This window comes from Excalfactoria chinensis, chromosome 4 (assembly GCF_039878825.1).
Source record: "Excalfactoria chinensis isolate bCotChi1 chromosome 4, bCotChi1.hap2, whole genome shotgun sequence".
NCBI lineage: Eukaryota > Metazoa > Chordata > Aves > Galliformes > Phasianidae > Excalfactoria > Excalfactoria chinensis.
In genome coordinates, this window is record NC_092828.1 from 4044166 (window position 1) to 4056677 (window position 12512).

Genomic DNA, 12512 nt, shown 5'->3' on the forward strand with positions numbered 1-12512 from the left:
CTTAAACTCCCAAGATATAAAAACTCTTTTGCAGTAGACAGACCTGTAAAATTTTGATTCTTTGATTATACGTGTCTAATTGCCAAGATACAGGACATTGCTTCCTTCTTCATGTGCTGATTTTCCTGGGTGCTAGGAGGGAAAGTAGGCATGACATTTGCAGTTTATAATTATGCATACCTGGGTCCTTTCATTCTAATAACACTGAGTGATAAAACCCAAGCACATTCATTTCTCTTGGTGCCTATTTTGTACATAATGCATCTGCATTATGTGATAATCAGCACATCTCCCTCTTCATTATAATATATATAGCCAGGAGTTGCAGGAGTTCACAGACTCCATTATATTCAATTTATCGTCTTGTGGAGCCCTCAGAAGTGTTGCAAAGTTTGGCCACTAGCACTCTTTGGAATATATATTACCATGAGATGGGGATGTGCTGACTATTCAGGAAAGTATCAAAATATATTTAAAGGAAGCAAATATCACAGGAAAGAGCAATGAAATAACTTAAGCTTTTGATTAGGAAATTCTAAAGCTAAGGAACATTAGGAAAAGCAGCAAGGGCAGCTAATAACCTAATTCAATACTATCCTGGCAAAGGTTAGCAATATACATGATACTAAGGAAAATATGGTAGAATGTTGCTGAATGAGCAAGCGTGCTAATAGGGATACATAAACTATATTCACTGATAATATTGTGGAATGTAAGTCTGGCAAAGTTTTTAATGTACCAACTCTATTAGTTACAAGATTTAATGAAAAAAAAAAAAATGAAGTATTAAATAATTCATTTTATTTTCCTTTCTCTTTTCCTAGCTTTAATGGGAGAAGAGGATAGCTTAGGATCTAGCATTACATCCAGATAGGGATCAAAAACAGGTTTGGATATTCCTCTGAACTGTTTTCAGAGAAATCAAGGGCTTTGTTTTTGCAACCCTAATAGTAAAAGAACTTAGGATTATTGAACATTTCAGGAGGCAGAAGTCTCTCACACAAGGTAATATAGTGCATTGCAACAGCAAACAAGGAAAGGAAATCATATGTCATATATGATTCTGAGTCAGTACTGGCACATCTGACGGCTCTGCCAGTACTCAGGATGGAATGATTCTTATTTGATATTGTATGTATTGTCAGCTTTGGGTATTGCTTGTGATTTTACTTCTGAAACTTTAGCATACTGCATGTAACCAAACATTTGTTAGAATACCATTGCTGTTATTATTGCATCTATGATATATTATTGTTATTCATAGTAATCACGGTCATGCAAGTAAATACTCTGTGATTAAATCTTTTGGTAACTTATTTTGAATGAATGATACAATGCAAGTGGTCATCATTGATAAGTTCAATCGATCTTATCAATTAACCAGCTTGTTTACTGTGAATAAAGCTATCAGCATCTGACCTACTATGTGCCTTTAAGAATAAGTATCTTTAAATCTTGGATTCTTTATGTCTCGTATGTCCACATTACCCTCCCAAATAAATGTGTAAATTCAATAATTTATAGGAAAAAATAATGCAATACACAGATTCCAGCGAACATGGCAGCCAAAAGTTTTTAGCCTTAAAATAAATATTTTGTCACAAATATCATATAAAACTGAGACAGAAATGAAAGACCCTGTATGGGACTTTTTCTTACCAATAATAATCCTCTGCATCTGTGGTGGTTTCACACCAGTAGAAACACAACCACGCTGCTCTCCACAGAAGGACAGGGGGAGAATATATGATGAAAAAATGCTCTTGGGTTGAGATAAGGACATGGAGATTGCTTACCAATTACCATCACAGGCAAAACAGACTCAGCATAAGGGAGATTAATGTAATTTATTGCCAACTACTAACAGACTAGAGCAGTGCGAATTAAAAGTAAATTAAAACACCTCCTCAATCCACCTTCTGCTACCTCCTTCCCCCCAAGCAATATAGGTGAAAGGGGACTGTGGTCTGTCCAGGGTGCTTCATTTTTGCTTCTCCTTCATGATCCCACTCTACCCTTGCTTTACATGGGGGCCTCCCACAGGGTGCTATCCATCCCAAACTCATCCCATTTGGGCTGCAGCTCTTTAAGCACTGCTCCAACATCTTTACATGGGGCCTGGACCTGACTCCAGGATGAGGCCCAATGGATTGTTGGAGGACAGCCTGTTCTTCCACAAGTCTCTTCTGGGCTGCAGGGAGCATCTGCTTTGTGCCTGGAGCACCTCCTGCCCACTGCCTGCACTAAACACAGTGGCTGCAGGGCTGCTTCTCTCTCTTTGTTTTCTCACTTTTCTATTCCAGCTGCTGTGCAGATTTTGTACTTTCTTCAGTGTAATCACCCAGAAGCACAACCACTGTCACTCCTGTCCCTGTTCCAGTCAACAGTGGATCCCTTCTGGAGCTTCTGGAGCTGGATCTGACTTGACATGGGCCAGCTACTGGGACAGAGGACATCAATGCATGCTGTACACTGCTATGCTTCCAATACCATTCCAAACAAGCCCAATACAGAAGATGAATGGAAGAAAGGATTATGTATAACAGTCTGGTCAGCAGCTCTAAAAAAACAAAGGATTTGGGGAAAGTGCTTGTAATTCTACAGTAAGCATGACGATGACAAGAAAAATGGGAAGGAGACTCACCATGTCTAGGAACAGGTTATTTTTATCCTAATGTATAATAGACTGTACAGTGTAGGGTCTTGGAGAATGGGATGTCCAGCAGAAAGAGACTTGGTAACCCATCAAGAAGCCAGAGAAAGCCCATGCAAATGAATTACAATACTGATGCAATGATACTATAGAAATGCAAGGTGAGACAGGTCAGAGCAGAGACGCACCACCTTGGGAAAGAGAGGATGTTGCTTCTCTTCTGGGCAAATGAAAAAACAACCATATTTAGTGGGCTGTAACAAGGTGATGGATTTGATTACTGATGGAATTGAAAACTACATAGTCACGGTGATGCTTGTCTCAAGGAGTTTTCATGACTTGCAAATAGCAAGGTCGTACTCCAATCATTAAGTATGCCCCTTTGCTGAAAAAAAAAGTGAGTTCTCCAAAAAGACTCACCTTTCCACTCACTACTACAGAGGGGCTGCTTGGGTTACAGGGAATCAATAGAACAAAATCATCTCTTTCACTTCTAAAACTGTAAGGCTGTAAATATTATGGTTGGTAGTTGTGTCCCATCTCTAAGGACAGAGGCTGCAGATCATAGGAGGAAACCAAATTGCTGTTGGTTTAGTTATCCTGCTGATACTTCTGGCATCAGGTCAGTCTTTAAAAACTGGACCAAAGCACAGAGCTCGCAGCAGCAACTGACAAGGATGCAGATATTATCAGCACCATAAATAAATTCTGTGCCTTTTCATGCTCACCATTTAATCATGCCACTTCGGTTTACTGAAAATTACAAAAGCTGTGCTATAAAGCCCACCTTTTCCAAAGCCACTTTATAGTCATGCAAATAACACCCATAGCTGAGGTTAAATATCACTCCCAAACCATTTCAGATCATTTCCTTCTTAGTATGCAATAATGTTTCTTCAGATGCCTGAGATCCTATCTAAAATTAAATGTTGGATATTCTGTAACAGCCTTGTGGGGGATTTTTTTTTTCCCCCTGAAAATCTGTGCTTATCAGTCAGAGACATATTTTATCCTTTACATGTTGTGTCATTGGATGCATCCCAAAATTACAGAGACGAGGCAAGAAGCAGATTTATTTATTTATTTATTTATTTATTTATTTATTTATTTATTTCATGCAACGATGCAAGAAATATCTGACCAGCCAAGTTGTACAGTATAGAAAACAGCAATTCAAGATGAAAGATTCAGTTCCTTGGGGGACAGAAAAATATTAAGCAGCATCTTGCGAAGCACGTAGTGAAAGCAAAAAAAAGGAAAAAGAAATTGTGATGAGATGAGTCATTCTGGACATAGATATTGCAAACTGTGGGGAATTTAATTGCTCTGCAATTAAATGGTGAAGGAATAGATAGGGTGATATCTTCTATCAGGGACAGGAAGAGTGCTCTGCTACCGATACACTTCACAAGTAAAAAGACTTCTGAAATACTGTAATCATTTGTACATATCTGCAGAAGAGCTAATATATGAAAATAGGAAAATTCCTAGAAGCTATAACAATGACAAAATTCCCTCTACTGTACTGTGTGTAGCTGATAACGTCCTAATATAAAATACCCTCTCCATTCAGAGAATCCCACACCATAGTTGATTTTACTACTACAGTACTATAAATGAGACTTAACCTTTATTATTTTATTTTATTTTATTTTATTTTATTTTATTTTATTTTATTTTATTTTATTTTATTTTATTTTATTTTTTTATTTTCTCCTTCACTTTCTGTTAAAATAGAGAATTCCTCATTGAGAATACTTACAGAAAATATTGCTAAGTGAAGTGTGATGCATTTGAGATTGTTCCTAAGGACAATTACTAAGGAAGATATCCACAGAGGATCAATGAGTACTTATATAATACAGGTTAAAAAAAAAAAGTGATTTGTAATATAATAATTTTTTTTTTAATTGATGGTAAAGTAGGTAGGAAATCATAAGATGGGTGGTGAAAGAGTGACTAGCTATTACAGGAATTAAGGAGGCTTATTTGCAACTGGCAGAAGGGGAGGTTTCTCATATAATATAGAGCAGCGTCATGGGAAAAATCCCAATGATACCCTCTCATAAAATCTTGCCTTATCTCAACATTTGTAACAGATTAATAGGCAAGCTGTCTAATCCCATGTTCCTTTCTATTGTTTTTGACTATCCAGACATATTTAGTGTCACAAAGGTGGTTCTGTGATAATTGAAATTCTTTACCGGCATCTGAACTTTATATGATCAAAATGTATCACTTGCCACCATCCCTTAATACATCAGCAGATACAAAGATCTTTTATAGACTAAGAATAAGAGGGATTGTGTTCATCCTCCCCCAGATTTATTTTGCATTCCTGATGCTGAAAAATCCACCCTGCACGGGGTGGCAAAGTATTGGTGTCTAATTGTCAAGGAGTGGGTGTGATTGTGGGCGTCGGTGTGAAACACAATGATTCTCTCGCTCAGACACCCTAAAGGTTATCTCCCCTCTTCTGCTTTTCAGTGCTCGTTATCATGTTTATGAAATAATAGGGGCTCCCTCTGGTGACTAATTGAACACCTGCAAATTCCCAAACCTGCTCATCAAAAAGCCTGAAGGATCAAAGTGTCTGTGTGCAGGGGGATGTCATATCCTCGTACTTCTCCATATGCATATAAATTCCCCCAAAACCTGTGTAAGCATCAGATCTAAGAGGCAGGCACATATTTTGTTTAAGACTCCAGCCATACAGCCTCTGTTCTAATTTTTAACCATTAAAGGCCAGACACTGTAGCATAGCAATGCTGGAATTACAGATTTATCATCAAGACAGTGAGTTTTGCAAACCTGTTTTCTATTGCAGAAAGCCAGGGATGGGCAAGGGAGTTGTTTCTGGCATGCAAAAGTATGGTATGGTATTCTAGAATGGTTCAGTATAGTTTATATCAGAAGCAAAACAAAGCCTGTATTTTAAGATACAACAGTATTAAAGGAAGCAAGGCTAGTTTTAGGGACTTAGAAATGACTTACCATTTGAGGCAGGATCGGAGAGGTTGCAGAAATCTCTACTGATTCTGACCGTGTCCTTCACTGTGAGCTGAAGATCACTTCCAATAGGCAGTTTGGGTGCAGCACTCAAATCTGGATTAACAGTCTGAATTTAGAATGTTCTTTGTCAGATGGCCCAAGTGAGTGAAAGCCACAGTAGCCATAATTTTTTTATAACTACAGAATAGTAAGTCATAAGGGTTTTTACATATTGGATTTAAGTAGCCTTACACAAAAATAAACAACAACAAAACGTTAATTTTGAGGAATAGAAAATTGATTTTATTTTATTTTTAATGCCCATTCAGTGATACAGCTTTTTCAATTTTAGGTCAACCTGAAAGTGTTTAGCTGATTTTTTCTTGTTTCAGGAGAACAGAGATAGCTGAGGTTAAAACAGAGTGGTCTTTAGAAAAACCTAAGTCTTGTTAGAAAGAGCAACCCAGCATCTGAGATCACTGGCAGTACTGTGTCTTTCTGATAGATAAGAATGCAGTCATAGACAAAAAACTGCTAACAACTTATTTTGAGAGTCATTCTAGAGGAACATTTCTTCTTACTGTATCAGCAATGTTATAATCTTTAATGCATTGTTCAAATGCTAATGTTTGTCCACTGTAATAAATATTCATTACACTTTATCTTAGAAATTCCATAAAACTTTGCAAAGGCACAATAAGAGTTAACCTTATTTGGGGTTTCACTACGTATCATCACTCTCCAATATGTTTTGTTTGTTTCTTTGATCACAGTAAAATATTTTTTATACTGTTGCATTTGACACTGCAAGAGAACAGTAAATTCTACATCTTTCACACTACCAGTCTCTATTCAAGCACCTGTTCAAGTTAGACTGCTCAATATGTTCATAATTTCCTCTAAAGGTAATATAGTTTACTTCAAATGGGCGACTCAGTTTACTTTAATTTGTAAACAGAAATGAAAAGTCATTTGTGAATACTGTACTGAAGTCCTTTCCTAATTTTTTCTGTTTTCTTTTTATGTAAGATTAGCATCTCAGGCTGAATATGACTTTAATCTTCAATGAAGTTATATTGATTGCAACCAATGTAACGTGAAATGTTAAAGCTGTATTACTAAGTTTCAGTGTACTGCAAAAGAAATACAAAACAAATCACTGCCTGTTAATTTTGTCACCTTTAAAGATCAGGAAAATCCTTCTTGATCTCCAGAATAATTCTTAGGGCCTGAGCAGCCATGTTCCTTAATGTCTATAATTGCTAAAATAATTTGTTGCATCACATTTTAATGTTAGTGATATTCAGGGTTTACAAATTCTGATATCATTTTAGCAAAAGCAAAAATGGAAAAAAAATTCTATGTCTTCAAGATCAAATGATTATTTCTAATTTTGTTCTTTTGGTGTCTTAAGGTGTTTTTGTTGTTGTTGTTGTTGTTTGTTTGTTTGTTTGTTTCCCCTAACTTTCTATGTCAAAATATCACAAACAATCAAAATACTTATTTTGATTGGCCACAAGGTTTTTCTTTGCAGTGAATTTTGGTACAATGTCAACAGTCTATATTCTTCTCCTCTCCTCTCCTCTCCTCTCCTCTCCTCTCCTCTCCTCTCCTCTCCTCTCCTCTCCTCTCCTCTCCTCTCCTCTCCTCTCCTCTCCTCTCCTCTCCTCTCCTCTCCTCTCCTCTCCTCTCCTCTCCTCTCCTCTCCTCTCCTCTCCTCTCCTCTCAAGTTAAAAATTTCTTTGTGTAAATTGACCAGATCTGAATTTTGGTGGCCCTGCAGAGGGGCTGGAGCTTGATGATCCTTAGGGTCCCTTCCAACCCAAGCCATTCTTTGATTCTATTATTCTATTATTGGTCTCTTAAAAATAATGAACCAGGAAATGGATTATTCTCATATTCATAATCTAAAAGTGAAAAATTGACCAAACTATTTTGATATTTCTGTAATTTGAGACATCAGTTTCTAAGAATAATAATAAAAAATATCTCTGGAAAAAAAATGTTCAGTATTTTCTCACTTAAAAAAGAATGTAATATAAAGCAATTCTGTAAAGATTTTTTTTTTCTTCATTGTAAAAAGTACCATTTTAATAGTGGGTTCTTCTTGCAAAATAACATTACTTATTTTGTAATAATCAACTGATATACAAGCATGTCTATGAACAACAAAATGGTATGTTCCGATTGCTTCTGCAGCAACTGCCTTGTTCTTTAATTTGCTTAGCAACAGAAATAAATTGATTTTTTTTTTCTTAGAAATACTAGAAGCATTTTATGATCTGTTCCATTTTCTTGCTTGCTTACATCTCCCAGTCCATCTTGAGCAACTGAGAAAAAGTGTGTGCATAACATACAGGAAGCTTTACAGAAATAATTGCTATCTTTGCTATTTTGAGAAAAAATCTGTCTCATTCTGAACAATACAACAGCTCATCTTTGGAGAGAACAGACTGAACTGGGAAAGGGCTGCTTCCTCCATAGTCACTATTACTGCATGAAAAGGTGTCACTTAGTTATTTAGACTGAAATGTTAGATTTAGTGATGGACTATGAAGTCTCTTTCTTCTCTACATCTTCATTCTGGTGGTTCAATAGATCTCAGGCATTTTCTTCCATCTAAATGCTGTTTAGTTAAATATGTTTGAATTGGAAATTATCTTATGGGGTAAGAATTACTTATTGTATGGAATCAGAATTAAACAGAATACCCTTTGGTAAGATTTTTTCTTTTAAGATGGGTTAAAAGTTTTGCTTATCTTCAGAAACATTCTAAATTTGGCATTTTATATTTCAAAGGGGATTGATGCCATTTCTATATAAAATTTGTAAGAAAAATCATTTAGGATCCTTAAGAAGCAAAAATACTGTAGAACAAAAGCAAACTATAAGTTAAGATCAACTACACATGTTTAGGCTATAGTGTAATAATGTGTAATAGTGGAATAGTGACTTGGCCAAAACTCCACTAAAAAGGTGCAGGTTCAGTCACATGCAAGGAGTATCCTAATATTTCTTTGCTATTTTCACTTTAGCTAAATTCTTCAGTTTTAAATGTTAATGACAGTGTGTCTCAGAGGTTCTGCACCCTGTTTTTAGGGGCAAGCACTCAGGCTAAGATTTTCTCTTACCACCTTGCCCTCAGCACGAGCTTCCTTTTCTTTATGGCCCCAGTGCATGAGGGGAAGCCTTGCTCCCTGCAGTCTCTTCAGAATCTCTAAACTCACCAGCAGTGCAGTATAATGATGTCCTATGTAAACACCCTTGTTTTTTAACAAAGCACTGAACATGTAAGAAAAGTTCCAGATGTAATTGGTAAGGCAAATGAGTAATAACGATTAGACCACATCAGACCCCATCCTTACATCAAAGTCTATTATTCATTTGACACCTACTCAGACCAAGGAGTGTTTCAGTAACCATTAACTAGTCCTTCCAGACATTTTTCAGTTTTACATTCCACTTTTTCACTGGCATTAAAAATAAATAAGTAAGTACATAAACAGTAGCAAAACTTTTGAATAAAGCTTTCAAGCTTTCTAGAGGCAAAATCCTAATACAATCACCACTTCTGGTATGCAGTTCACTGTAGTTTTAAGACATTAACAGTTTTGGGGGAACTTTGTAGTTAATTTGAACTGCTAGTTACTTTGAGCTGTGAAAGCAGTGTTGTTTCTGCAGAGGTGTTATTGAGTGAATCAGTCCTGATGTAATAAATGATGGAAATAAAAAATCAGAATGACACTCTGAAGGTCAGATCAGAGAAATCATGGATGTCAACTTGAAAACAAGATAGAGCAGGGTTTTTCCTGAGGCAAATGGAGAATGGATAATGAATGAGAGACTGATCTTTCAGTATGGGTTCTCTACCTTATGTTAAGTAGAAGTATAATTAGGAGGAAGTGGAGCAATCAGAACTAAATCCATATCTTAGTAAGGAAAAAGGAAAAGAAGAAAAGGAAACACAATGAAAAAAAATTTGCATCTACTGCTATATTTTCCTGTTCTACTCTCTCAAATGCAGATACCATATGTATTTAGTTCAAGAATTTGAAATTTAACTATTCATTCCTAATTAAAGATGAAAGTATTGCTTTCAAAATGAGCACAGTTTTACACCATCGCAAATAATTGATACATTTCTGGGAATTATTTCTACTAATGGCTGGAACTAATATCAACAGTTAAAATGGTGGTGGTGTTGCTATATATACTTACTGGTATCATGAAATCAGAGAAAATGTTTAAATTTATTTGCTACACAGAAGCCCTTCAAAGAACTGTCTTTAGGCACAGAATCTATCAAATAGTCTGAGTGTAAACATTTCTCATTTCAGAGAGATTATTATATATATATATACATATTGTTTTTCTCCTGTGAGAATGTACATTTAAGATCATTCTGATATGTAATAAGAAAGTCTTTCCTGTTTAGAACTGGAAAAATCACTTCAAAATTGAATTAATTCAGGCAGCTTTTTAGAGTGGGGAGAGATAAAAAATCCTCATGTCTTGACTTTGATATTGCAGCAGGAAAAAAAAAAAAAAAAAAAAAAAAAAGGAAAAAAATGGTACTCTGTTTTGTGGTTGTTTTCTCTTTGGTTCCACTTCGAGGATCCATCATTCATTGTATCCTGGTCATCCTTTCCTTCCTTAAATAAAAGAGATGACTGGTTGAATAGGCTAAGAAATGATGAGAATAATATTGAAGTTTGGTGACAGAACTTGGCTTTAGAGTCTGTTGAGAATAAAAAAATATTACCTGCTTTCATCTTTTGCCTACCGTATCTTCTTTATGGATGGTGTTAGTCTCATTAGCTTAAGAAATTTGTTAATACAGGTGCCACTGTGCAGTAGCTGACTTTATTCTTTTGAAAGGAAGCCTAGGAACATCCTTAAAATTCTGTGTTTTCACTTTTTCTTGCTCTGTGAACATGTTCTGAGATTTCTTTAAATCTAAAAAAACTGGCAGGAGTTAAAAAGGTTTCTTAGATGTCCAAAAGTTCTTGATTTTTTATATGTACATTTTACAAGTTCTAGGATAAACTTTTAAGATTGACTGCAAGCAGCTCAGGTTGTTTTTAAAGCACCAGTTCTCATAGAGATCACTTGTGTTTTTTTTCTGGTACCTTGTTAAATTTTATAAACAGTGCCTTGCAAAGAATTCCCATCAAAATTTAATTCACATAGCTGAATATTTTTATTATCATTATAAGTTAACTTTATTGTACTTCAGCAAACTACTGTTGAGACAACTCTGCTCCATATGTAATCAGTTGTATTTTCTAAACATTTTCCTCAAAGTTACATTTAAACCTCTAGCTCCATATGAAAGGGATTTGTTGGTGAAAATTTTCTGAAGATCATTATCTTCGAATTGAAAAGGATTTTCCCCCTTATTTGGAAGAAAAAAATAGAGAGAAAATTCTTGTTTCAGCAGAGGTGGCTGGGTTGGATAGTCAGTGTTTATGTATAGCTCTTATTGAAAGCATGGAAAATAGTATTTTCATACTCATTATCGTATTATTTGAGAGGATATAACCTACTGATTTTTCTCTTGAAAAAAGCTTGCTTCTCTGTTGACAGCAGGAGTTATGCACACAGTTATACAGGAAAACATCTGTTTAACTCCATGTAACTTCAGAATCATCCTTGGTCTGGTCTAGGTAAGGCTGCCATTTTAATATGAGTACATGAGCTCACAACCAAAGGCCAGTAATCACTCACATCCTTCTTCTCTTTCCCCATCTGATAAATCAATCAAATGCTTTGTTTTGTAGACTTTTTCTCATCCTTTACTAAGGAAAAGCAAGTTTAATTAATTTGAGAATTAAGAAGTTGTAAGGACAAACATGAATTTCATTGCAATCGTTACATATATAAAAATCCTTAAGATTTCTTTTGCCTTTGAAATTCATCTTGACATGGTTACTGTACAGTAATACCTCTCTTTCTTGGCTCTCCTGAAGTGCAACAGGAAAAGAAGTAACTTTTGGGAAGAGAACGGTTTGAGACACAGGCTGTCCAGGCAAAGTTCAGGATTCAGATTCTTTCTACCTATAACCTGCTACAAATGCAAAAGTCAACAAATGGGTCACCTCGACTCTTTAGAAGTATTTAGGAGTAATAAACACTTCTGACATAATTGAAGTATCTGTGTTAGAGTGACGTAATAAATAGTGCTTGTTTTCCCTCTATGGACTTCTTTTGAGTAATGCCACTCCCTTTTTCTATATCTTGGATTAAAATGAGCTTTTATTCCCCTTGGATTTATTCTACTGTTTCTTTGGTTTTCATTTTGTTTTGTTTTTCTTTTGTCTCTTGCATATGTAGATTCCAGTTTTGTTGTCTGTTTGTTGACGTATTTTTTTCTATTTCAAATAGTGGTTCTCTATAGTATAAACAATGGAGATGAAAGACCTTCCTTTTTGCTGCAAGGTAAAAATAGTTTTGAGCATCATAAAACTCTGCTGTTGTCTGTACAGAGAATTGTTTTTTTTTTTTTTTTTTTTCTTTTTCAAATACCCTTTCAATATTATGAGAATGTCTCCTAATAATAATTCCAAATGGAAGATCTTGAAGGAAAAGCTGGATAAGAATACAATTTCTATCTTTAGGAACATCTGTTTGTATACCCAGTTGTATACAAATGTTAAACTCAGTGTGCTGGTGCTGAATGCATTTAAATATGTGCTTATAGTTATGATTCTGAAATGAAGCCATTAGTCATAAATTGATGCTCTGAAACTTGTAGTTAGTACAGTGCTTGGCTGGATCTTTGTTCTGTTAGACAAGATCTTTATTGAATATCCATCATTCACAGAAGACTTAAGAAAAGCAGATTTGTTTCCCAACTGCTCCCTTTTAT